Below are 6,000 nucleotides of genomic sequence, written 5' to 3'. Positions count from 1 at the left end.
TTTGCAAGCTGGACATGGCTTTTAATTGCAAGATGTCTTCCACTGTGACATCAAGTTCTCATTCTTCCGTACACAGAGCGGCTAACACAAAAAACATAAAAAAGTGCAAATTAAAACCAAAAGCATATAAACCTTAAGACAGAATTAATTATAGCACTCATCAGGCAAACGTATCATGGAGTTTTCTTGGCAAGATTTGTTCAGAGGGATTTGCTTTTGCCTTCCTCTGAGGCTGAGAGAGTATGACTTGCCTATGGGTTTCCACAGCTAAGCTGGGGTTCAAATCCTCATTTCCAGAGTTGTAGTTCAGTGCTCAAACCAGACAGCACTTGCTCCCTCCAAGCTCTGGTCCCTCTATGGAAAGGAAACATATGGTTGAAAACAGATGTTTCATCCAGAAGCATTTGTCAGTCATCTAGAATAGGATGCAGCTTCCTCTTGGATCTGCACAGGGTCTGAAACTTTCTTGCTTTTATTTCAATGTGTTCTGTGATGTGTCAAGGCCTCCAAATGGAATGACAACCGGTGGGTAATTTGCTGATATGCTTTGTTCTCAGACCCAAGGGAAGCAGCTTGTGTAACTTGAACTCTCTGTTAGAGCTGATTAAACCATCATCTGCTGATTCCTTCGGGGACCAGAGCTGCATTTCTTGGCAATCCCAGCCTGTTTGTCCAAGGCAGGTTTCCTGCAGAGATTTAGACGCTGAACGTGAACTGCATGAAATGTTGGCTATGAAAACTGACCCAGTCAGGAAATGATAAGCGAGTGAGCAAGTGGAGCTTTGAGCTGGAGAGTCCCACCATTTATGGAGGAGCCCACGCCGACCCCAAAGAGCTTTCATTTGGTGGAACGTGAGCAGGGAAACACCAACAAAGAACAATGATGACCAGTGAAAGCATGAAGTGCCATAATGTGAAGGAAATGTGCAGCAGAAACCATCTTGAGAATTGTCCCATGGAAAAGAAAGCAGCTTTAGGCTCAGATTCCCAGGCCTGCAGAATGGAAAATCAGAAAAACATTTTAAGAAATGTGTGCTGCTATTATAGGAATTTGTCATTGTAAAGAAGTGTATGATTTTATTTTGTTTAATGATGACATGTTTATTTGATTTGTTTGAACAGTCAGGTTTGGCTGTGTTTAAAATGGGTGAGTATTGGAGTTGGTAATATGTATGGGGGAAGGTAGCCATCTTAGAGTGCTAGAGCAGGTTACCATAGCAACAGGGGCGGAGCCAACCGCCGCCTGGAAAAGAAGAGGGGGAATATTTTAAAACCCAGCAGTCTGTGATATCCATTCACAGGGAAGGAACTGATCCTTGCGTAGAGGATCAGGGTGACTCAAAAGAATTTGAGTCAGGCCTAAAATAAAGGATTTATTTTAGGAGTCTGTGATTTTCTAGTCACAGTGGTGGATCTGATTCTTGTGTGGAGAATCAGGCTGACTTAAATAGAGAGATTTGAGTCAGATTTAGGATAGACCAGACTAGGCAAGTTAGGTGATTTTTCTAGGGTCAGTTGTAGAGTCTGTGGAGTAGGGGACATTAATCCCAGGGGATCCAGTAGGATCAGGGTTTAGTGTAACTTAAAGAAAGAAGTATTTTGAAAGTTTAACCACCTCATAACCGTTTGTAACCATTAAGCGAAGTGCCTTTACCAAGCTATCTGAAACCATCAAGCTCTGTACCTGCAATAAACTTGTTTTGATTTTATTCTAACTAAGCCTCTGTCATACTCTCATATTAAATTAAGCAACATCAACATCTGTAGTGGAACAAATAGAGAAAGCTTATAAGAACCAATACCATCTGCCTGACGTCTCCATTGGTGGCAGCGAAGAAGAAGATAATCAAACAAATAATTAATTAACATCATCTCTCATAAAACATCTTTATTAAGTGGTGGTACCTGTGTGTGTGCGTGTGTGGGATCAAAAGGGTTCCATCTCTGACACACATTCCTGTCAGACACCTCACCTCTGTACATTATTGGTGGCAGCGGTGGGATTCAAAGGGGATTCCATTTCTCTGCCACCTCAGCTCTCCACAGTCATTCTCAAGAGTATTAAGGGTATCTGATACTAAAGATGACAGAAAAGGGCTGTGGCGCAGGCTGGTTAGCAGCCAGCTGCAATAAATCACTCTGACCAAGAGGACATGAGTTCGAGGCCAGCCCGTGTCAGGGTGAGCACCCGACAATTAAAAATAAAATATAGCCCCTGCTCGTTGCTGACCTAAGCAACCCGAAAGATAGTTGCATCTATCAAGTAGGAAATGTAGGTACCACTTATATGTGGGGAGGCAAATTTATGACACCACAAAAATCATCGCAGTGGATGATGAAGCAGCTGCTCCCCCTGTGGCCGGAATCAAGCATACCCTCGGGAAGCTGGAAGCTGGAAGCTGGAGAAGGTTTAAATTGCCTCTGTGTCTGTCTCTGTCTCTGTTCTATGTTATATGGCATTGAATGTTTGCCTTATATGTGTACAGTGTGATCCGCCCTGAGTCCCCTTCGTGGTGAGAAGGGCAGAATATAAATACTGTAAATAAATAAATAAATAACAAAATAATCTTAGCAGATTGGAAGCTGTGCCAAAATTAACAAAATGAATTTCAACAGGGAGAAATGTGTCCCAGTTCAACAGCATGATGGGAAGCGAGGCCAAGCAATTTTCACCCCTCCTTTTTGGAAAAATAATTTTTAGGCATAATGAACCCAATTTAAATTGGGTGCTTTTCTCAGTAAACCCCTGCTGTATCTGTGAGGGACACATTATCCACTTTAAATTCCCAACAGTGCCTCAGTGAAGTGTCACTCCACGGCACCTTCAGAAATAGAAAATGTATACAGCATGCTAATACCAAGATTCAACTGTGTTTAGAAACTTATCAGAAGTGTCAACAAAAAGGTATCTGATGGCAGACATGCCTTCCCAAGAGACAACATTCCCAATCTTCTCCTATAATATGCAGCAGGAGGTCTATAACTACCTCATCACACTTGCAAGCAGAGGCAGTCCAACGGCGAGGCTAAGTAGGCGGCCGCCGTTGGCACGTGAAAATGTGGTGCTGCCATGGCCCCGCTATCACCCACTGCCACTTCTCTTTAGTTTTTCCGGGGCAGAATTCCTAAAATGGCCGATGGGACCCTTCCTCGCATGCGCAGGGGGTCGCTCGCTCACGCGGTCACGGAAGGCCCAGCTCCTGTTTGCAGGGCTTCCATTGCTCACGTGGACGGGCGGCTTGGGTGCCTTACCCGTGCCGCGCGAGAAAGGGACCTTGCCATGGTGAAAAGGGGCGTTCTGATGAGTGTCCTTAGTAGTAAACTGTCAACCCTCTTTACAGAAGTGCCTAATAACGCCTTCCCTGACTTGGATATTTTTTTTTTATTTTTTTATTTTTTTCCTTTTCTTCTTTTCAGATGTAAATTCTGGCACTGTGAACCTGGGAGTGAATGGGAGATGAGCTTCATAAGTGAGTTTCAAATCAGACAACGAAGGACCAATAAAAAATGCACAAAATGTATCAGGCAAGCTTTTGAAGCTCTACTGGCTTCTTCATCAAGTAAAAGTGTTTATACAGAAGAAAAGAAAAGGTGGCCACTCCTCTATTTGGAGATGTGACCATTAGGAGTGAGACAAAAGTAAAAAAAAATCCAGGCAATAAAATTTCCTCTGTATGCATTGATATCTCTCTAGACCATTTTCACTGACAACAACACAAAACAAGATCTTAACCTGTGAGTCTAATGCTGTCATTTTTTTCCTTCTCTTGTATGTTTTTGCTACCTTTGCCTGGTGAAGAAATTGAGCTTTGAAAGCTTGTATTTTGTGCATTATTAGTTGACCCAATAGAGGCAACACTGTTTTGTGAATTATGGATGTTGTAATTTGCGGTATGGCTAACATGAATATTCCTGAATGTATTTTCTCTGGACAAAACAGGGATAAATAGGTCTTGTGGGGGAAGACATGTACAAAATATGCTGCCTATAATCCAAAGAAAAGGATCGTACATTTTGCAAACCTTTTGGATGAACCTAACACAATGAAATGGGATCAAAAAGTCTAAGGAAGTGTGAGAGATAGCTGTCTTTTGGATAACTCCTTGGTTGCTTGGAAACCACTGCTCCACACAAAAGCCACTGCTGTTTTTAGAACCAAACTTATGACATGGTGAAGGATATTGATTCCTTCTCACTTTTGTTACGATTCAATTTGTCAACAGAAATGCTTTACCCAATATGTATGAATTTGAGACATAACAAATATTCACTTTAAAAAAAGAGGTTGATATATTTTACAAGTCCCTGTCTTCCTCCCATCCAAGATTACTTTTTATCTCACTTCCCCCATTTCATTACTGTCTTGTCCTTCATGTGTCTTCACCAAACATTCATGTCCGCCTACAAGAAATGTGAAGGGTTGTGTTGTTTATTTTTCTGGTGCAGCAATATCCTTCTAGCATTTCCCTGTTGGATCAGCTCCACTAGCAGTTTTGCTCAACAGGATTCCTGAGGGAGCTTCACTTTGCAGTACGTGTAAAATTAGAGAAGACATTGAATCAACCTGGACCAGCTATGGGATATCAACTTACCTACAAACACTCAAGTCTGTTGTTTATTTCAGGGTCTCATGAGAGCAAAGAAAACAACTGTCTCTGTGGGTCAGAGATAGTGAGCTATACATTTAAAAACTGTATCACAGACTTTCTCCAAGCCATGACTCCCCCCCCCCCCCCAAATTAAGAGGTTTGCTGGTTTAATGGACAAGGACCCTATCAGCCCCATATCATAACAGCTTATCTATTAAAGTCACCCATCCATGGGTTGTCGAAGGCTTTCATGGCCAGAATCATTCGGTTGCTGTGAGTTTTATGGGCTGTATGGCCATGTTCCAGAAGCATCCTTTCCTGACATTTTGCCCACATCTATGTCAGACATCCTCAGAGGTTGCGAGGTCTGATGGACTCAACTAGACTTAATGTCAAGAGGAAACCTTTACCTTTACTAATCATTGTGACAGCTAGATGGGCTTACTAAAGTTTAACATTAGAGCATTTTTAAAACTTTGGAGATTAAGATTAATTGATCTGGCAGCAAAATTGGGATCAAGCACAAAATGTCCCACTGTTGTAGGGACCATAAGCCAGAAAAATAGTAAACTATTGCCTATGTAGATTTGCCTGTGCGTATGCCCCTCCCTTCCTGTGAGTTGGTGCCTTTCTCCAGGAAGTTCCAAAGGAAGAAGAAAGCTCAGAGTAAACAAGTTAGGTCATTGGTATCACTTATGCCAAGTAGGTGTAGAAGGTGAGGAAGACCCTCAGCCATTGGTCAATTTTAGATAAGCTGAGATATAAATTCTTTGTTTGCTACGCACGTTACAACGACCATTTGCATGGTACGGACCCACTAGAGTGGATACCTACGGCTGTTTTGCCTTATCATCAGCTGTGATAACAATAAAAGGCTTGTTTTATTGCTCTCTTGGAATTCTCTCCTTTACTTCCCCTCCGGGCTAGTCTCCAACACTGTGACATTTTACAACCAAAGCTGAATTATTCACTTTAGAAAGAGAGCTCTTTGCACACCAAAGACAGCAGCCATTTATGATGTTTCTCTTGAAACAGCTGGCCTTTTATATAAAAAAAAGGGAGAGCAAGCACCTTAGCATGGAGAACAGCTATTAAGCTCCTTAGCTCTGTTATCTTTACTCCTTATCCCAAGTACCTTAAAACAAATCCTATGAATTAGAAATCCTGTTCTCCCCCTCTCACCATTATTTTCCAGCTTATGGTATACAGTATAGAGAAATCGTACCTCCTACTCATCTTGCCCTCTTCCCCAGATCAATGCTATTTTAGTCAACGAGTCACTGATAAAGCAAAAAAAACTGACAAATGTGACTTTTGATTAAATGTACACACTATCTAACATGGGGCCCCTGGTGGCACAGTGTGTTAAAGCGCTGGATTACTGCAACGCACTCTATGTGGGGCTGCCTTT

The sequence above is a fragment of the Anolis carolinensis genome, chromosome 4, assembly GCF_035594765.1.
Source record: "Anolis carolinensis isolate JA03-04 chromosome 4, rAnoCar3.1.pri, whole genome shotgun sequence".
Taxonomy (NCBI): Eukaryota; Metazoa; Chordata; class Lepidosauria; order Squamata; family Dactyloidae; genus Anolis; species Anolis carolinensis.
The sequence above is the reverse complement of the archived record's forward strand: the minus strand, read 5'-3'. Positions refer to the sequence as shown.